Genomic DNA, 23,043 nt, shown 5'->3' on the forward strand with positions numbered 1-23,043 from the left:
ATCTACCACTCCACAATTGGAACCCAATGGATAATTTTCTCTTTTAATATGTGTTTGCTAAGTTACCAACAAGAAAAAGTGCAACTGGGGAACAGATATTCCCAGACAAACAAAAGATGGATAACTGGTAATAAACTGCAAAAATGTTTTTTTCCTTCATATTATAATTTTATTTTATTGTATGTAAGTTTCTGCGGAAAGCTTCACAAATAGTCAGTTACCAAAATTGCATCAATACATATTATCTAGTATTTTACACTTGAGAAAATTACAAATTGTATAAACTTGCATTTTTGCACAACTCTGATACCTTGTTCATGTCCATCCCGATCTTACAGAGTTCTCTCATGGAAGTACAGTTAAATAATTTTATTTTACAAAAAATATCAATTGCCAGGTGTCCTAATATTCACATTTATTTGTAAGTGAATCTGTTAGCTGTATTAGCATTTGTAGATTGGCTTAAAATAAAACTGGCAAGAAATCTTGCAGAACAGAGACATTAAAACAAGACCTGAAATGCAAAACGATGCCCAATTTATTAACCAAATCATGAATAATATAAAAATTTAAATGCTTTGAAGAGCCAAAAAATACACCTTATCCAACCACCAGTGACTAAGGAATAATAACTAGCCATGAATTATTGGGTAACTCGGGCATGTTTGCACCTGTATAAAAAAAAAAGTGTCACAATCTAGAGCTACGAATTATGAGTCAAATTGAATCCATCGATGTCTTTCAAAGTATGTAAACTCCCCTTAGAGGAGAGAATGAAAATTAGTAGTCAAATGTATATTGATTGAAAATATTTCAGAATTTGCAGTACATTCCATAAACGATAAGACTCCTAAAACACTTCATATGAAGTTGACCTGAAGATCCAGGAAGGAATTCAAAAGTAATGTTTATATTTTATATCAAGAACATCATATCAAATCTCTTACAAACAGCTTCAGGATACATGCATTTTTCATTCACAGTTCAAATCCTACCTACTTGCACATTTCTGATTCTTCAAGCAAGATGACATAGTAATTTACATAATTTACACTAGTCGTAACTCATACACAACCTATTCATGTAAGTAAATGGTAGAAATAATTGCATGCATATTGCTCCATAATCCTTATTACCTCCTTATTTCTGCAAAAATTGTTGTTGAAGCCATAATAGATGTCAACATAAAGATGCAGATTCCATGAGAGGGATTACAAGACTGAGCAGTCCATCAAGATTATGAAATTTCAGATTGATAGCCTTTTTCACCACAGATATTTCATGTTCTCTATAACTTGAATCACTAGCAACATCCAAAGCACTACCTGCTTTTGCAAAAGCTGTAAATGATGCACTAGCATCATCAACCTGCAAGTATAAAAATATTCTCTTACATGCTTTAACTAATAGAAACTGAGAAATAAGTACAAAAAATTGTTCAGAGGATAAAACAAAGCTAAATTGCATGGATCAATGTCACAGTGCAATTTCATATTCTAGAACAACATGTATCATCTACCAAATGCCCCAAGGCAATTTTCAACTTACAAATTGTAACAAATGGTTATAGTGTTGGCAGTGTTGTGTATCAATCACATAATTTCCTGATGCATTTAGAGATGCAACTCGTTTTTGTTGATTCACTACTGTTAATGCATGGCAATTCAAGTTGTCAACATTAGATGCTGATGAACAAGGAGATTCACCTGCACAAACAAAAAGTTTAAATACTAGTAAATATGCTAATTATAAATCATAATAAGTTCACACAACTCAGTATACATTACTACATTTTACTACAATGACAATCAACAACTACCCTGGGCATTAGATGTCTCTCCGTCTGCACATACTATCCATTACAGAAAAGACTAATCTTAGAATTGTCATACAAAAAGTTTGGAATTTCAACCATATAATGGACAAATTAAGAATTCTGATGCCTAAAATCCACAAAATTCACTGAAAATCTAGTTTCGCAGTATCTTCTTTAATTAGTTAGAATTTGTTGTTGGGAAACTTGGGTAGTTAAACAGTTGGCATAACTGAGGGAGTTACACGAATGGGAGCATAAGAAATTTCTCCGTATCATAGTAATATGTCTCCAGAAGTCAAGAGACTTCAGATGAAGTTTCTTCAAATCTCTCTTAGAAATCAAGAGCTTCCTACAGAAGTTTCTTATTCTTTTATGTATAAATCAAATTGGTTATCTTCCTAACTGTCGATATTTTGTTGGCAAGGGCTAAAAGCACTAAAGAAATACAATAGGACTTGAGGTTGCTTTTACATTTTGCATTTAATTGTACAAATTTTTCTAGTATAAAATATTCTCAGCTCCCAACAAGGTATTAGTAAGGAGAGAAACAATAAAAAGGACTAAGATGTTTTTCCACTGAAGTTTTATTGATTGATTCTAATATTGCCAATCATTGAGTGGCACCTTATCATGTTTTTGAATAAGGGCATTCTCATCCTGGTTCTCATCAGCTTTTTCTAGGTGGCTATTATTAAAAATTTAACAGCTTGCATTATAATGATGACTATCAAATACCAATATAATATGTCTTTGCTTTCAGTGAAATTTTCATTAGTAGTTATAGTTTTTTCTATTTTTAATTTTAAATTTTTTAGGTTGTATAGAACTCCATACTTTTTGTTCATTTAAACATTTAATTGGTTTTACTTTTTGATATTTATTATTTTCTTTGTTCTCAATGGAATGACTAGATGTAACCATCAAAACACATGATTGTTTAAATGCTCTAAAATGATCACCAACTAACCTAATGATCAGGAGTAAGATGTTTGTCTAGTGAACTATTATTGATTGATTGATAATTATTAATATTCCTAACCTTTGAACGACATAGTATCATGCTTCTAAATAATGGCATTCCCATCCTAGTTCCCACTTGCATTTTCTAGGTGGTTGTAATGTCCCCTTCCTAAGCTAGTTCAACATGGTGGCATCATTAGGTTATTTAGCCGATTCCCAAGCGCTAATGATTAGGATCAGGAAATCTTGGAAGCAATATCAGGTGAGATGTCATATTTGGACATTTGAATGAGCATAACATTTCTTTCTACAGCCTTTTGGGTTAACTCTCTCATGCCTACTATTTTTAGTAAGTTAGTTATCAGCTCCAACAGAGTTGGCATACTTGCTATTTTTAGTATTGATGGTAGGTCCAATTTTGATGATCATCCCAACTTTGATATAGGCCAGGGATTTTACACTAAATGATGATAAATTATATGATAATAGAGTTAAATTAAATATTATATATTAAATTTATCGTTATTTTTATTTATTTACTTAATGAAGGGACTATAGAGGCCAAACATTAAATTGAAGATGATTTATTTTAATGAATGGGCCTTTATTATTTATTGCTACAATGGGAGATTGGAAATGGAAGTGCTTCTTATTAAATAAAAGCGAACAAAATATTCCTGAAAAATAGTGAAAAAATTAAGCTATTTTTTAAAACAATGAAAAAGAAAAGCTATTCCAAGAAAAATAGTAAAGAAGCATGAGAAATATTCTCAAAAAGATAGCAAAAAAGCAAAAAGTGTTTCCTTTTCTTGAAAAAGCAGCGGAAAAGCTACAAAAGAAGGAATAGGACTCTCATTTAGGGATTGTCATGTCCCCAAATTTGAATGTAATAATTTAATTTAATTAATTAATTAACTGGTCCCAAAAATTTAAATAATATAACAAAAGGACCTTTAATTGGTTACTTTAATTTATTAATATGGGGCACAAGTTAATAATATTTGTATTTGTGCTTCCGATTGATTTAGTATATCTCGGACCCATTTTATTTTTAATTGTGTCTGTAGGTAGGTGTGGCCATCAGCTATCTTTGTACACCCTCAGAAAGGTTTCCCCGACAAGTATTTAAGCACATGTAGGTAGTAGTAGGTATGCGATTTGGTTTATTATTTCTCTACAGCGAATTCTTGTTGGGATTTCTTTGTTGTTCGTCATTTCAAGAGTGAAAGATCTTCTCTACTTGGCTCTTCCGACTTAAGTGGGATTCAACCCTCACCCTATTCTGTTTGTATGGTTTTGCTTGGATCTGGCGAATCAGAGCGGCATTTTATCTATTATTGTATTTGGCAAATCTGAAGTGCTAATATTGTTTCTCTATGTGCACTATCTTTATTTGCAAATACTCATATCTGCATCAATCTATGATTTGGTTTTCAATACTTGTACTAGCATTGTTTGGTGTCTCTGACGAATGCAACATTCTTCATCTTGTTGAAAGATACGATATGGAGTATAATCTCATGATTTTATTTTAAGGTCACATTTGGGTAGCATTGGAATTTAGGTTTTTAGATTTGCAAAGCTTATTGGATATTAAATTCGCTAAGAACTTTGCAGAAGACTGAGAAGGATTAAACTTCTATTTTTCTGGTTGTAACTCCTTCCTTGCTGGCCAAACCGTTTCCACCCAGCCATATCACTTCTTGAGGGTCAACATGAAGATTCTAGAGCAGCCATTGGGGTTTAAGGAACCAATACCTGCATTCACTAAAGATCATAGTTGTTGTTTGACAGATCTAGACCCAACCATACCATTTGAAGCATTTTAGTGAAGAACCTAGGGTTGATGGAGCTTATACATGCTGATTATTATTACTGCAGTCATTTATGTTCATTCCCAGCAAATGGGTATGTTGTATTTGTGTTTATGATCAGACTTATCCATCTAGATATCTTCACTTTTGTCTTTATATTGCACTTTCAATTTGAACTTGATTTTAAAAGTGAATATTTTAGGCATGTCCTTTATATTTGCTGTCAAAGTATTGTATTTATTGCAATATAAATGAGCTCTTTCTATTCTGTTTATCAGATGGTCTTAAACTCACAGGCAAAATCCAAAAAATCAAGCAGATATTTACAACGACTAATATTTGAAACTTAACAGCTTACACAATGATGATGGCTATCAAATTGTGAGGCCTCGCCCCGACCCATCGTAGCATAGTGATACATTACTACTATTTTTTTGTTATCCGTGACTCGAGATGTCGAGACATTATCTGATGCTTAGAACATATTTTATTATTTCATTTTGTGTGATGTTATTTCCAGATATATTTGATGATTGTCATTTAATGATCATGTATATGTATGTTGACGAAATCAGTAAAATTGAGATTTGATTCAAGATATTTCAATGGTTAAGAATTATGTAGGATGAAGAAACTCTTATTTGATGCATGTTTTAATTTATGAAATTTTTTGATACATATACGTTTATATACATGTGATTTTGAGGACTACTGATGTGTGCAATGAGTGTGCAGATATTTAGCCGAGAAACCCTATGGAGGAACAAAATTGATCTCCATGTGCTAAAATTTGGAAACCCTATTGTTCGTAATTATGTTCTTTCAGTGTCGCTTGACACTCGTAAAATGTTATGTGCTTCGGTATGCTGGTTAGGGGTAATTGTTTAACCTTTGGTTTCAAGTTAGTGTCAATTTTTTTTCTATTAGATTCTTATTGAGGGTTAGTCATCCCTAATTCGATTTAGGGCTAGATTGCAAGTTAGAGTTGTTAGATAGACCTATTTTATCTCTTGATTTTTATTTGACTCTAACCTTTTCCCTAAGGCTTTAAAACATGTTTTTATTCTAACCTAAGGGTATGGGTATGGGTTAGGGGTCTTTTCCAACCCCTAAGACCCTAGCTTTGACTTTTGAGGGCACTCAAAAAGTCCCTTTTTTGCCTTTGTGCGAAAATTGCAAATGGTTGTCATGAGTTGTCTTACCCCACCTCCTTTTTGAGTTTAACCAAGGTGTAAGTTGAGTTAGGAGTTTCTAGTGTGGCTAGTGGGTGGAAATAGTTATTGCTCCTTTTGGGTGGTTGAGTTGGAGGATTATTTAGAGGCCTTCCTTGGTCTAGTGGGGGTTACCCAATCTCTACATTTAGAGAAGATTCCTTGAAGCTTGAAGGAAGGAGGGATACTCTACTCAAATTTGTTCATTGCCATCACCTCTTTGAGAAGGTAGGAAACTCCCATCTTCATTATTCAGTTTTTGTGTTTTGTTTCATGTTCTTGTTACCTTGTTGTTGTTTTACTGTTGTATGGTTGTGGGTATGTTGGGAAGATTTGCAAACTTTGTTTCTTTTGGTTGTTTTCCTTTCTTGTTTATGTTTGCAATTTTGAGTTTCCTTGCATGGGTGTTTTGGTATTACTCACCCTAGGAGAGGGCAGAAGTGACCAATTTTGGGAGAGGTCTGCTTAGTTGGACTCCAACCTGTGTAGAGTCTCTTCTCAGGATGAGAAGAGGGATAAAGGGTAGGGTGTTATGGGCCCCTACCCGTCAGCAAAAACCTGGTATGAGTATGGCAAGTTTAAATGGAAGAACGGAAGTTCTTGGTTATTGGCCCCGATTGGGCATCTGAATTGGTGTTGTGCCTGACTTCTCCAGTTGGAAGAATCCACCTCTCCCTAGCCTTGATTCACTGTGAATCTTATTGTGTAAACCATGTATGACTATGCATGCTTGATGTTCTTTTGGTTCTGCTTGGTTGTCACCTGATCAGTTATTGGTTTCCTCCACGGTTCTTGAAATGAGTTTTAGAAGACATTACAAACTCCTTGATTTGGATCATGAAGAAAATTTGATGAAATTATTGAAAATTGGGATTGAGATCCTTTTGTAAATTGTATTTTTTTTAAACCTTATTATATATGGCAACGAAGCCGGGTTTTCTTCCTGATTCTTTCCCGGCTGAGCCTTGAATCAGGTTGATAATAAGATAAGTGATTGAGTAAATTTACTTCTCTTAAAATTTTCGTATTCTATGTTGTCATATGAATGTGTATCAGAGATAGGATGCAACAATGATGTTCAAATTATGTATGATTAAATTTGTGATGTATGGTGATGCCTCTATTCATATGGACGGTAGTGAGAGATATTCCTAATCCATGTAAATGTATGATGTCTTTATCAAGTGTGAAATGATTTAGTTCATGGTTGATCGTGTTGAAAATAAATTTGCAAGAGCATGTAGGAAGAATTATGTCCAGATATCCAAGCTACAATTGAAAACATGATAGAGAAATAACTTTGTGTATTTGGATACTCCTTTCAAAAAGAATGGAGCATTATCATTTTGATCTCTCTTATTGTCTCAAATGCCTTAAGACTAGTTTAGTTATTATGTTGATCCATCAACTTATTAGATAGTTAAATGAATACGTAGATGGTTATTTCATGTAATATGGTATTATTGAAATGCTTGGCCATTTGAGGTTCATGGAAATAACGAATTAGAAATTCATAGGAGAATGCATACACCTATTGTGGTAATATAATTGCAAAAGAAAAATATACATTGAGTTTCAAGAGAGAGTAGAGAAATTATCAAATAACCCACCTACAAAATTCTGGAATTTTTATTGCAAACACATATTTAGTTGATTCTATTACAAGCTAATAAAATAATAGATTCCTCAATGAAATAATAATTTAAAAAAAAAAATAACAATGCTTAAAAAAAAAATATATATATATATATATATATTTATATCTAAGCTACTAAAGTCTTTTCTCACCATATAATCTTTATGCATTAAGTCCTCCACCCGCTTGAAGCCAGCTCGTAGGAGGGTCATGATGACCCTTTTTTATTGGTGAGGACGTCAATCTCAGGTGACGTCACCCTGTACTTGTGCAGGGGTCGACTTCCTCTTTGGAAAGCGCAGAGATTTTAAAACAACCATAGCATTTATGCTGAAGATATCCTTAGGGTCGATTGGTGGGAGTACCTATGTTCTAGGCGTTGTTGGAGTAGTGTCATCCTATGTGATGATGTCACCTGCCATGCTTCCCTTTTATGGGTGCCAGTTTTGGGTTGCGTGAAGGTGTGTTTAAAGATTAGACTATGTGTTTCATCCACCTTCCTCACCAATCACTTTCTTAGGGAGCTTTTGGTTGATGGACTTGCTGTCCCATGTACTTGGGTCAGGTCCACTTGGGTCTGCATGTTGCAGACCCTCGGGTTGCGTGGGTATGCTTGGGATTCGCCCAAGCCCTTCTTGGGTGAGAGGTGTGTAGGGTGGAGAGTAGGGTTTAGGGAAAAATAAAGGGGTAGTATAGAAAGTTAGCAATAAGTGTTAGGGGTTAGTAGGTTAGGGTTAACTTGTTAGGTGTAGGTTAGTAGGTTCTTATTTATTTATTTATTTTAGTTTGAGTTTTATTTAATGTTGTAAACTTTTGTTAGAATGTTAAGGGGTTAGGATAGTTCTAATTAGATTAGGTTAGATTTGTGTTAGTTTATGAGATGTTAATCTAATTTGCTAAAGTTCTAAGTTAGTCATAAATTGATAGAAGGATTAGATAGTTTTTTCATTATGTTAAGTTAGTTGTATTGCTTAAAGTTGTAATTTTTAGATGTATATATTTCAGTTTAGCTTTTAAATTAGTTTAGTTAGTTGTTATATAATTAAATATAGATTAAATTGGATTTAGTTAATATTATCTAGTAGTTCTAGTTAGTAAGTAGTTATTTCCGATGAGTAAGGTTTCACTACCTAATTATAAGTAATCATGTTAGTTTAATCGAGACTTGGTTAGCAATTGTTAAATTTTTTTTTTTAATTAAAACATTTTAAATTAAGTAAAATGGATATTTATTTTGGAAAGTTTCCAATTTCGTAATGTAATTAGTAAACTTAATTTCGGTTAGAAAGTTTTAAATAGTGGAAGATAGTGTCATTTTAAATAATTGTTTCTTATTATTAAAAGTTAATGTAATAACATAAGTTTATTGATATAAATCTGATAACTAAAGTTTCAAATCTTAAATTTTAATAACCATCCCTTTCTTTATAATCTTCAGACGTAATGTAGAGAACCTGTACTAAAACTTCTACCTCAATCATATCAAACTTAGAGCATGTTTAATTATTAGTTTATTATTAATTCAAAAAAAATCTTGTGTGTGTTTTTGTCCTCTTAGTTGGGCATGACACAAATACTAATATAACATCTTTTCTTTTAGTGGCATTATTTTGGAACTTCTAGTTTTTTCTATTTTTAAACATCTGCATTTCTGAACTTCTATAGCACTCCATAATTTTGTTAATTTTAACATTTATGTAGTTCTATTTTTTGATGTTTGCTTTCTTCTCGAGGAAATGATTAACGATCAAGATCTGCAAATGGGTAGGAGTCTTCATGGTTATATTATAGTAACCGGGGTGGACACAAATGTCTTTGTTGGAAATTCCTTAGTTGATATGTATGGCAAGTGTGTAAGAATGGAAGATGCTTACAGCTAAACCCTCTGAAATGATCACTTATTATACTATAGATCAATGATTTTTAACCAAAACCTAGGTTGAGGACAGCTTAAGAAAAGGGCTTCAGGAGACAAGTGTTAAAAACTTAAACTCTTCAAATATATTTTGAATGAAAAAATCTATATAAAACTCTAAATAACCCTACCTAGACAGTACGAAGTTCTTAGTAGATACCTATAGATAAATGTATATCAGCTGAAATTATATTATGATGATAATGCTTTCCTTCACCTGTACCTCCATGTTTTACGGTTAGACTGTCAATTCCATTATCTTGCAGAACATTGAATATGGATAACGTCTGACACAATAACAGAGTATGTCTAGAACAAATAAGCGTTCACCCTTCCATAGCATAGAAATCCCCAATGTGGTCCTCTCAGCGATGGCAATTACAAATAAAAAAATTTAAATCAACAAAATTACAAATGAATACAATGTTAAATTCTTAAAAGTGTAAACAAAAACTAACCTGTCGGAAGCATAACAACAACTGATTTAAGTTCTTGTCTATGTTTGCTTAAATACAGATTCTTGGCCATCACAACATGCATACATGCGAATCCTGTGCATTGGTAGGCTAGAGCAGCAGCTGCCCACTTTCCATTTCGTTCATACACCTTAGCACAATCCCTATAAAATAAATGAGAATATTTTATAATCAATGTAGTCAAGAATTAGGAAGTGAATAATTAAATATAAACCCTCAGTGACCTTTAACATACTGTAGAAACAAAAATAGTCTGAACTTCAAGTTTGAAAACCTCATTGAAGCAATCTTCCATTACAAAGAAGCTTTAATGTCCTTAAATTTTTAAGCTTTTAGGTTTAGCTGGTCCATTCACTCTGAAAAACACATTTTGTTGTTAAAACTATGTAACCTCGCATATATATAATAGCTAACAGAAAAAGGGGACTAACATGTTACTTTTCAAAGATCAACTAGTAATTGACCCTAGGACTTCTCATGTGCATGTTAGGGTGCCCTACAACCAAGTGAACGGTCCTTTTTGTAACCAGAGCTTTTTGTAACCATGTTATTTTTCATGGACCAGCAAGGACCTGAACCTAGGGCCTCCCATGCGCAATTTGGGGTTCTCTACCACTGAGCTACAAGTCCTCTTTCTGATGGGGAAACTTGCAGACACATACACAAAAAGTGCATTTTGTGACCAAAAGATATTAAATCAATTTTCTGTCACTTGAGAAAATTTTAGGAACAAACTGTGGTAACTACAATTTAAGACTTCAAAGCAAGCTTCAAACTTTGGTAATAATAAAGATACTAAAATAGTCACCAAGTGCCATGAACCGCAATAGACCTTCAAGGAATTCAAATGTCATATGGCATAAATCATCAAGGATAGCAAAGGTCAAGAGTATTATAGACCTATCAACATATTAGCTTATCTTAACACAAAAAATACTACTATGTGCTTGAAGTTTGTGAGTTTCCTGTCTTTTAAACGTGTTTGGAACTTAGGATACATAATTATTATAAATGTTTCTAGACAAATTATGCTATCTATAATAAGGGATGAAACAAATCAGTTCCTACTACAGTTGGAGACAACTTATAAGATATTAAAGGTTCTCTATTTAGAAGCTCTGTCCATTTAACTAAACAATTAGCCCAAACCATTTTTTTTAAATTTACAATTTTAGAATGCATATAATCTGTGAATTTGCTCGATCAACTCCAACCATTAAAATTTAAATGCCACTAAAAGGAACTTACTCAGAACGCCTAGGAGAGTATGTGAACAAAGGCGTAGATTTATTTCCCCAGTGCCTCACACTATCAGAACTCAAAGGCGGCTCTAAAATTGAAGCACTTTGTAGAAATTTTAAAGATGCACGAAAATAGAAACCAATAGCTTCAAGTTCATCGCCTCCATTGCTCTGGATCATATAATAACAAAGAATTAACCAACCAAAAAGACTTTAATTCACACATCACAGATCACACAAAAATCCTAACGAATTTTGGTCAAATCCAAAGAATGAAGTGTATGGGTAATTTACATGAAACAAAAACAAACCTTAATCCTATCTGCTTTTTGTTCCAAATCCTTGCCTTCTTCTAAAGCTGCATTTTCCATATATGACTTATGTTCCCTACTTGAACTTACAAGTGCTCCCTCAACATCCCTTTCTACAAATCCTTTCCACTTTGAAGAGTTTACTTGGGAGCCTGAAGTCCCCTTACAAGATGTGTCTGATTGTTTACGAACTACAAAAGATTCACCTCTAGAAGCATCAATCAACGATCCTTCCAGTTGGTTGCCATTAAAAAATAATGTATCCAAACTGGGCTTCCCTCTTGTTCCTGATGATTTACACAGGTCTTTAGCACCCATTATAAACCCCGAACAGTCACTTAGAGAATCGCCAGTTATGCCTGCTTTTGGAATAGGTTTCCTCGAATTACAAAAACCTATCAAGTCACAATTTCTTGCATTAGTGTGTTCAAAAATTGAAGGTTTTTCAGCTTGTACAATCATAACAGGCAATGATGAAACAGAGCACTCGAATGCAGATCCTTGTCTTTCAGGTCTAGTGCGAAGAGATTTAGTATAGCATGAAAGCTTAGATGAATTGGATGTAGAAGATACAAATGGAGGCCAACAAGATGATTCCTTTTTCAAAGGTTTATTATGATCAGAAAAAATCTGCATTAATCCATGCTCCTTTGACTGTTGGTTGCTATATTCTGCTATCTCATGAAGAATGCATTCTACATTTGATGAAACAGTTTTCACTTTTTGCTCTTGTTCATCTTTATTTCCTTTGCTTGCATGAGGTTGAATAGATTCTATCTTTAAAGGTTTTTCTCTTTTTCACTTGGGTTGGCCTTCCTCCTTCCCTATTTCAAAATCCACCATGCAATTTTTTTCTACCACCCCTTGATGGGTTGCCTTTCCTTTCTTCTGCTCCATGATTTTCCTTTTCTTGGTTACCTGTTGCTGATCCTTAACTTTACTTTCTCCATTCAAAATTTCTACACCATTTTCTTTGGTTAATGCAGCATTTGTTACAATTTTGAATCTGTTACCTATTTTCTCTGATTTCAGAGGCAGAAAATCAACCCCTTTGGCATCATGCACTGCCATGGAATAACGAAAAAAGGTTCTGTAATCTTTTCTACTAGAAAAATATTTTCCAATACATGACAATTATTGGATGATGCTTTCAGAGAAAATGCAGCTATTACCTGGATGGTTTTTCGCCTTCATCTTTTTTGCAGACTTGCACTCCTTTAATTTGCTATCCATCTTACGCTTAACATTTAAAGTGTGTGCACGATTTACTTCAGGCTCATGGGCTGTCACGAGGCAACCAAAAACTGAAACAATTACATCCAAAAACAACGACAAGAAACTCACTAATCACTAAATGATCTATCTACAAAAGGAAAAACACTACATGAAAATAACCATCTATATTCTAAAACTGTTGGAAAACAATTATTTTTATTTCATGCCAATAAATGCAGATTCATATCAAAGTTTCAAACTCATAATTATCTGTAAAAATAGATTATGATAACACAGTATCATTTCTTGCAGAAACATTGACATAGTAAGTTAGTTTCACCCTATATACGTCCCATCTGTAAGAATTTTTTTTGGTGTCTGAAGATTGGCTTTCAAAACAATTATTACATTCAGTAACTTGCAACAACATGTGCCATGCAGAAGTGTACACCTTCCATCTACAAATCTAACTTGAACAATCTATAACCCAGGTGGCGCAAGGACCAAAGTTATAATTTATGCAATTAACCTACTAAAATTCAAACATGGTTTAAGCATAAAATGATTTATAAGACAGAGAAGATCTGAAGATAATAGAGGCAAACATTCATATAAGAGGTGCCTGTGAAGCATTCTGATTGAAAAGACTGAATACTTTAGCTAGATCAAACAACCGCTAAGATTTTATAACAAGCTAATGATATATGCATTTCACAGTTTTTGTTAGTTGTGACTGTCAAATATGCCAAGTTACTTCAGCAGTGATTTACTAACATCTATGTCCTGTCACACACCACTACAACATAGTAGTTACATGGATGATAATTGAAAGGCAAAATTGCAGGTATAATTATAGTCTTCAGAGCATGCCCATCCCTACATTGATATTTTATATGTGCACTGACATACATGATCAATTTTTTCTATATTTTGTAATGACAATATATATAGACACACACACACACACACAAAGTCTAATTCTATAATTACAGGTAGAGCATTAGATTAAATAGAATCTTCAAGTCTAAATACCTCATAATAATAACACTTTCACTTAATTGAAAAATTTCTCTGGCTAGCTTTAGAAACACAGATCTCCAATTTAATATTTTTCAATTTGAGCCTATTAAGCAGGTTTGGGGAAGCCAAGGGAAACAATGAAGTGTTCCCAAATTCCACTGTTGTAGAAACTATGGTACTCTGTAGCAATTATGACCTGTATTCAAGCCCAACTAAACATGCTCCACATGCCCGTGTTTCCCTCAAGAAGACCATTCAATCACTTGCTAGTCTGATTCTCTATTCTCCCTTGATCATTAACCTTTGCCTCTATAATATGTCTTTCTTTCTTTTTTTGTCTCGGGAGTGTCCTTGCGTCCCAAGCCCTGCAGGTTCCCTTTACGGGGCGAGCTTGGAGTGAGACTAATCCCTTCGGCCACAGAATAACCAAAACCTCCCCCAAGTGTCTTTGGAGGGGTAATGACGGGAAGGGGAGCCAAAACCAAGACCATGGGGATCGCCCACAACCTCAAACCAACTCACCTAACCCGTGGGGGCTCTAGAATATATCTTTCCAAGGTATGTCCAGTGTCACATTTCTCCTGTAATACATATTATCTTCAACCCCTTCTAATCTAAGTATAACCAATCAGTACATAATCTTTACAAATGGGGCATTCCATGCAGAGGCAACAACCTTTGGACCTAAGGACAATCTGCTCTACTCTTCAATTGTAACAATAGATATCAAGCTCCAACTTCAAAATGTCACTCCTGTTCTCTGGTTTCATTGTTCCTTCATCCAACATGTAGCTCTGAATAAATTGAATGTTGTCTACTAATGAATTTAATACATTTGTATTCAGAATAGTAATTGACATAAATGAATGCCTGCCGTAGTGTTCATGAATACCATTTATGAAATCAAAAACCACCTGTTTTGCCAGTGTTTTGATGATGGAAATTAATTTTTTTATGATAACTCAGCCAACACAAATTACTTGATGACTTTTTCCAATAAAAATGTAAAAAATTGTGATACTCAACAGAATAATGAAAATTTCTGACTTTGTCAAACTTAATACCATGTTTGACTGATTAATAAAGGATTTTTTGGAGGAATCAAAAGAATTTCAAGCTGGATTGAAGGTTTTGAAGATGCATACACTTTTTTAATTTCTTTTAACATCTGCAACAGGATATTTTGGAGGAATCATGTTTTTCAACCTATAGGATGAAAATTGAAAACTGTACAGGGTTTCAACTTGATTTTAATATAGCAATCAGCAATTCTAATATTGTTTCCAGATTTCATCTTTTAGGTTCAGATTTTTTAACTAAATTATTCCTTCCATTTATAGTTTGATAATATATATATATATATATATATATACACTATTTTGGCACGAAAGGTAATTCCCCAACCCTAAATGCTGATTTCTCACCAGAATTTAAGCATGGGATCAGGCGATATCTTCAAAAATAGCCCTTATTTACAACTAAACAATTTATTTTTGGGTGATGTAGCACTGCTCTTTCACCTTAGATGCTCTTGCATGAGCAATTAAGGCATATGAAGTAGCAATTTATGAACAAACAAGGTAGTGGTCGGTTTGGGTTATGAAGAGGCATCATTAAGAAAGGTCATGACCATTCTTAAGGGTTGGCATGAACAAAGGTCATCTTTCTTTGTAGAGAAATAAAGATATAAAATGTATAAGACTGCATTGAAGGAGGGCATCAAGGAAGAAAAAGATAAGTCAGTATCGAGTGAATAGATCTGCAATTCAGAATAAAGCCATATTTGGATATAATAAAATATCATGGCAGGCATGAGAATATGTTTGATATGTATGTTGTGTATGCAATGTGGACCAACATTATCATATATGTATATATGCTCTTCAAATATCACTTACCAAGACAATAATAAACTTTATTATGTTTCTTTAATTAATAAATATAAAAAATATATATCTATTCTTTACTCCATAAGAAATCATACAGGAACAAAAGGAAATATATTAGGGAATATGGTAGACTGGTTCTCTCGAATTAAGTAAGCAATCCCAAGTGATGGAATTGCATTAATGGATACTCCTGCCATTTGTGGGCCATGAGGGCAGTTGTCTTAGTTGGATGTTGTGCACTCTTGGACTTCATTGGGCTGAAAAATCTTCCTCAATGACCCGGCTTACTTTGAGTTAAGTGGGCAAGCCCAAGTAATGGAATTATATTAGTGGATATTCCTGCCACTTGTGGGCCTGTTGAGTAACATGGATCATTTTCTGCAAATGTAATAACACTGCCCTTGTTATTGGTGTGTTCCAAATGCAGATTTGAAGACTTATAAATATGAGAGAAGACATGTCTCTATGGTTAATCATCATTAGATAATAATAATATATTAACAATAATATAAATAATATTTTATATATGTATATACAATATATATATATATATATATATATAAACCATCAACAATGTATCTCATGATCGAATCAATCTGACTAAAGCTACAACCTTAACACTCCCTCTTAGCTAGGGAGGATTGTTATAGAACACATTATGCTCTCAAGTATATGAAGAGATATCATCTCAGTATGATATTCTTGGAATGGCATATTTAAGGATATCAATAAATATCCATCAACTTAGATGTTATCTTTTAAAGTAATTTGAAGTATGTTTCAACAAGAAATATCAATCATATGATATTCATCATACTTATATTCTTTTGGTATGTGCACTGGCATCAATCCTTGATGCCTACCAAAAGAATATGTCATATCCTAGTAGGATATGAGTTATTTGATTTCCAGCGCTCCAAGACAACAAGTTAATGTAGTTTGATCGTGATACGTTCGTTATCATGATTACCGACACTCCAGGACAACAACTTAATGTAGTATGTCATGATAACAGGTCAAGCTATTGATAAGATCGTCACCAATAGAAACCCTTCAAATATATATGTGTGTGTGTGCGCGCGCATGTATGTGTGTGTGTGTGTATATATATATATATAAAAGGTATCATTCACAAGGGATTGTACCTCAAAATTCTCCGTCTAAACAATGATATTAGGAAGTTAGGTCTTGTAGTTTCTCCCTTAGGGGCTCTCTTTGCCCAAGGATGTTTGTCAAAGTCTCTCTGAATTTGATATCGATCTTCCAACTTTCTGGTGATAAGACATTACTTCCTCATGATGTACAAGAGTAGGCCCATCAAAATCATGCAGTCAAACACGTGTATTTCTAGATTCCCACTGAGTATCAATCTTCTAAGCTCTTGCGTTGTCTTTGAAGAAGCTCCCGCTTAATGTAAATGAATTCTAGAGCCTCAAATTATCTAGCCTGATTATCAGATGACTAATGAATTCTAGATCACAGCTTCTTTCGAGCTACTGTCATAAGATTGAGTTTGCACAATATTTGGTAGCTAAAGTTAAGTACCAACCATCTTTTCTTGCAAGAACATTCTCAAACATAAAGGAAAAGATCAAAGAAAATAACTCTTATGATATGTATAGGATTACAAATAGGAGAGAGACTACAATGAGTAGATAAATGTAAAAGATAAGAATGCTTATCTACACATGAGGGTCCATAGAGATTTGAGAATGGAATGCCTCCTTTCTAAAGATGGTTCAAGTGGAAATGTAACATTGATTATTATTCTCCCACACAATGTAAAATTCTCACTTTTATATCATTGACCCATCAGATCCACTTCACTATTGTATCTCATCTACGTATCTTGAGTTAATTTATGGTGATGGTAATTATACCAAATGTGTTTGTGTTAAATCAAATCCTTTGAATATACTACAAGATTTGCATTCATGATAAGCCCTTTAATATGTAGCTTCAACTTTCCTTACTGCTTGCAACATTATCTCCTATAACTTTGTGCTGGGAAAGCATGCATCTGAAAACTTTTCAAACTCATCAATCTCCTCCACATAAGGATTGTATCATGGTGTCCTAAATCTTTTATTCGTCTCCCTATCTTTATCCAATCCTATCAGCCTTGAAGGACTAGTGCAATCATGTTATTAAAAAATAAAAGAGATGGATAAATAAAGAGCAAAATGAAATCTGCTAATGGCACCCTACACATCCACACATCATCCTTGTGAATGTAATCCACATCTTTCTTTTGAGTATTTGTCTTTCTTCCAAAATTCAATTTGTTCCTTCTAGCTCCAAATCAGATTGCATTTCTGAACATTAACTCCTGTGGAAAAAACACATATAGTTCCCAGACTATTCTATGTAGCTTCTATCAATTTGCTTTAACCCCTTGTTGGTTCCTTATCTGTGCTTAGCAAGGTCTTGATAGTTTTCTTGAAGTCCTCTTTCACCAATGATTCACCCACTCCATTTAATGTGATCTTCTATCTCAACTAATATTAATAATGTGTTGTTTGGTAGGCATATGTGTTCTATTATGTTTCCAGAGCTAATGAGCCATCACTATACAGAGAGGTGATTGGATTACTGAGACATTGATTCAAAGTTCACTGATGTGTCCCTATGTATTCTCATACCCAACCCTACTATCAATTCCACATGCCATTTCTATATATATGATGATTTCTGCAGATGTTGAATATTATTGTGAGATATAATATCCAGGAATATCAATTTTAAAGCATTTGTTATATTCGAATATGTAGTTCTCCCCTGTGATTCCAAACCTTCTTTAATTTTATTTTTTACGCATAATTGCATTCTATTAACAAAATCCGTTAACTAATCCAAGCCCTGACGACAAAATTTAATCTTGTGAGCTCCAAATAAAACAAATCTTCATACTAAATATTCAACCTGATCATATTCATTTTCTTAGTGGTCTAGTTATGTCATGTCATATATATTTAAGTACGAAAAATAAGTCCCTTCTCTTTCCCCGTACTTTTCTTCTTACTCCAGTGTGGCTGACATAACTTTCTTTCACCTTATATTGCCTCTGACTATTTTACACCTTCCATAGACCACCTTCAGGTATTGGTCTGTTATACTCTCTATTACCGTTGACTTCTATAAACTCTCGAATAGTGGGTCCTCCTCCATATTGGGTGTTAGTTCTCCTTTTAGCGGTGGGTCCACCTTGTTTCATTTATCTGTAGTTATGTATTAGCTGTTGGTGAATAACCTTTTTGCTAACCGCATACATTTATTTTGTAGTTTTCTGCCCCTTTGATTGTCATTTCAAGTACACAATCTTTTTCCACGTAGGCCGCTCTAGAGTGGTGTGTCTTTCTATTTTGTTCGATCACTGCTTTCTAAAGGGCTTCAATGTTGGTTGTGATTGAAGAGCCAAAACAGTGCTGTTGGAATCTTCTGCAATTGGAACTCAACTTGGGACATGCTTAAAACATGGCTGCTGAGAAATAGAGGTGGAGGGTCTTCAGTTTTGAAGTCTGTAGAGCTTGATGTGAAGACACTGACCGAGATCAGAGATGGACAATGAGGTCTGAGTGATAATGATAGGCGCTCATCTCATATCTTCAAAGCTCTGGAGATAATGAGGAAAATTTCCCATGAAACAAAATAATAAACAAAAGCAAGCTATGTTGAAGCCAGATGAATGTCAATCTGATCTACGGTTAGACTGTTTGATGGTGAATCAATGTTGCTTCTAACAAAAAAAATTCAATGGTTGAAGAAGGATTCTAGTAGGGAGTAGATGTCATCTACATCCAGCATTATTTTGCTCATGTAATTTTCGTCCATGTTCCAGCCCAATTGGGGCAGATAAGGCTCGAAAACAATACTGGCCAGATTGGGAGAAGAAGTTGAGGCCTAGAAGCCTGTGGTTTTAGTAATAGTGTTGTTCTCCTACTTGTGCATCACAAAGGGACCTGACAATGTTGAAATCTCCTGTATTTCCACATAGTTTTCGGGTCTGTTGTCATACATACTATATGATGGCCATCATATTTTATAATATCGAATATGTATGTCTACAGTATATGTTATCCAATATGTTTCTCTTCTGCAATTTAAATATTATCCTCTGCAATAGGTATATTGTTTTCGATTATGATTTTCTATTACACATTGAAGTATCATTTGTTGCTACTGTATTCTTTTCAGCTTCATTCTCTCCTTTTTGACATTTGCAACCTGGCTTTGATACCATGTTGAGTAACATGGATCATTTTCTGCAAATGCAATAACACTGCAACTGTTATTGGTGTGTTCCAAATGAAGATTTGAAGACTTAAAAATATGAGAGGAGACATGTCCCTATAGTTAATCATCATTCGATAATAATAATATATTAACAAAAATATAAATAAACATGTGTGTGTGTGTGTGTGTGTAAGAATATTTGTCTAAATGATGATTTACCGTCAACAATGTATCTCGTGATCGAATCAATCCGACTAAAGCTACAACCTTAACAGGACCAAGGGATAATTTTTCTTAGTTGGATGTTGCATGCCCTTAGGCTTAATTTGGTTGAATAAGTTTCCAGGCACTGTTTGTGGATTTGCTCTCCAAAACCTACCATGATTATTTATGGGAGTTGGAACAACTGATGGCTTGGTTCCAAAATTTAAAAGCTCAGGCACAATTTATCTAAATAGGTTAAGATAATTATTGATATATATGCACTTATGTTTATCGGATCCCTAACCCTTATAGAAATAACTTGCCTTATAAATTATCTTTTAAACATTGTATAACATGATTGCAAGATCTAAACCAGACTTGATAATGACATTTTATTGGTAGAGGTATAATCTTAACTATGGATAAGTTTCTTGTTTTAAATGAACTTAAGATTTCAGAGCAAGATTTAGGAAAAACCCAAAAGGGGACACTCCATTTTTGTGTTTGCTTGGGTGAGACTAGGTATAGAACCCCTCCAAATTTTATCTTAAAAATTTACATGAAAAATTCACAAATATTCAAGCACTACAATGTAAAAGTCACTTTTTATTTAATAAAGCTTTTTATTTGTACTAGCCTTCTTTAAGTAAATAAATGTGTATGCACCTCATCGGACAAGACTATTACAGGCTATCCTTTGCCCTTGGCTTCCAATGTACAATGCATCTTTGTATGACAAATCACTTATTGTTGTAAGTTCTTGTTTTCTATTTCAAATTTGGGTTCTGCATGCAAATATTTCTTCTGTTAGATACAATCATTGGAAATCTCATCCTAGGGTACAATACTGTTCATAATGGTTATGCAACTGTTTTCTTCTGCTTTCTCAAACTTTGCTATTAGATTTAATTGAGGTGTATATCTGTTTCAGATAGTCTCAGATAGTCTCAAGTTAACATTAAATTAATTGGAATAAGATTGAGTAAGCAACATAACCATTTACAACTAAAAAAAAAATTTCAGCACAGACATCCTCATTCCAGAACACTATGCATATTGACTTCAAATTCGATACAAAAGTAAAATGTTACAGGAAATTATGTAATGGAGGTAACAGGCTAACCTCAAAGAAGAAAGAAACAATTAAAACATTGAAAGCGTTATTAACTTCTTCTTGAAGTTACCTGTGCAGGTCTTAAATGTCAATCTATAATTTTTATAATAGTCTCGAGAATTTTCTTTCAATGTCTAGAACAAAATATAATAATGACAAATGCAAAGAATCTATATGATGCATTATGAGAGTTAGTTGCATCCTGCACTGGTCAAGAAATATGCATTGGCTTATTGTGCCTCGCATATTTAAAGCTTGATATTAGTTCCATTACCATTCATAAACAACAGATATTTTAAATCTATAAAGACAACATAGTTCATTTGAAAAGGAGCTAAAAAGAACATTACCTTCACCTCCAGATGTCTCTTTTAGTATCGCCGTATCTTTAATTTTATTTCTCTGCTTGATTACACCATTTGACTTCCCTCCATCTTTACACTGTGAAAAATGTACAACACTTTCTTCTTGCTCCATAAAACTCTTGTATTGGTCAATTCTATTTTTTACAGGTAAGTAATAGTCCTTCCCAGAAAAAGAATTTGAGAACTACTTATGCAAAGCTATATTGATTTTATTTCTTAAAGAGAAAACAAATGCACAATTTCCAATCAGAGAGTAATTTCTCCCTCTAAGAACAAATATACATATTTAAACTAGCATTTAACCCAGTATCAATGAAAACCAAAAGGACTTACAGCCAAAACATCATGTTGCAAAGCCAATTGTCTTTTTGAAGGGGAATCTTTAGTCCAATTGGGCATACACGCCATTTCCCACATGCATCACAACACACCCAATCATCTAATCCAGAAGTGTCGGTTGCTGTATTCTGAGTTGCAGCTTGTTCTGACAACAACTTAGCATCGTGAGCTTTGATAGTAGATGCATGCTCTATTTTTTTCAGGTCATGTTCATTGGCAACATCCCTTCTCTTTCCCCTCTCAATACCAATTGAAATTTCTCTAGCAAAATATTTGTTCTTTGCTTGTTTCGTATTCTCTTTGCAAAAAGCCATGCTGATTTCTTTCTTGTGGACAAATTGTTCATTCGTACAATTCGCAATGTTTCCATGTATGTCCTCCCTGCTATTGTTTTTTGATTGCTTCTTCTGCCCTTTGATAAAAACTGATTTTTCAATTAATGATTTCTTAAATTTTCCTTTTGAAACTACCTTGCTCTCTTGCTTCATTGTTTTTTTATTAACATTAATGCCATTTGTTTTTTTATTTTCCATGTCCACGCCCTTTACATGTTCTGTACTGACAAATTCATGGGTGGCTACACGTCTGAGAACATTTTCTTTTGGAATTCCTTTATTTTCAACATCCAGCACATTCTTTTCCTTGTAAGTACTAGCTCCTGAAAAACCTAACTTACTCACTTCATTGAGTGACTTATCAATCTTTCTTACGTTAACAACGTGCTTATGGCCTTTCTCCTTTCTGGTTGCTGTTTCTGGCCCATTTTCCCCACCTAGCATAGACAGCCAAACAACATGGGTGATAGGCAACAGCGTAGCCCACCAAGAGACAATAGGAATGAGGATTAGGAAACAAGGGAATTTTTTTCAGAGCAATGATTATAGGACAAGAGCGGATGGCTCAAGCTTTGCAAGCACTCACCACCATGGTTGAGCGCATGAACCCACAGGACAGACGAAATCAGGAACAAGGGGATAACAGGAGTGTAGTGGGATCACCTAGAGCTCATAGAACTCTTTCTAGAACAGCAAACAAGCCCACACGTCCTACCTTTGTCAGAGAGGAACTAGTACAAGAGCCAACGAAGGAAGCTGAGGATGGGACACTTGCAGATATCCTTATGGCCGCTAATGATGAATACAAATTATTTGCATCGTAGGTATGGAAAAGAATGACTTTTGAGAGGTTTGTGAACCAAAGAAGAGAACACTTCCATGCAGTCAAACAGAATAGGAGACCTTGTGACAAGGATAATGAATTCAAGTAGACTACAGGGAAGCTTTC

The 23,043-nt window shown here is 34.0% G+C and overlaps 1 pseudogene; it reads right to left on the reverse strand.

Annotated features, from left to right (window-relative positions):
- Positions 1-1,179: 1,179 nt before the first annotated feature.
- Positions 1,180-22,538, reverse strand: LOC149559345 (cysteine-tryptophan domain-containing zinc finger protein 3-like; annotated as a pseudogene).
- Positions 22,539-23,043: the final 505 nt, after the last annotated feature.

The sequence above is a fragment of the Cupressus sempervirens genome, chromosome 5 (genome assembly GCF_028749045.1).
Source record: "Cupressus sempervirens isolate cs-2001-9-10 chromosome 5, ASM2874904v1, whole genome shotgun sequence".
Lineage (NCBI taxonomy): Eukaryota > Viridiplantae > Streptophyta > Pinopsida > Cupressales > Cupressaceae > Cupressus > Cupressus sempervirens.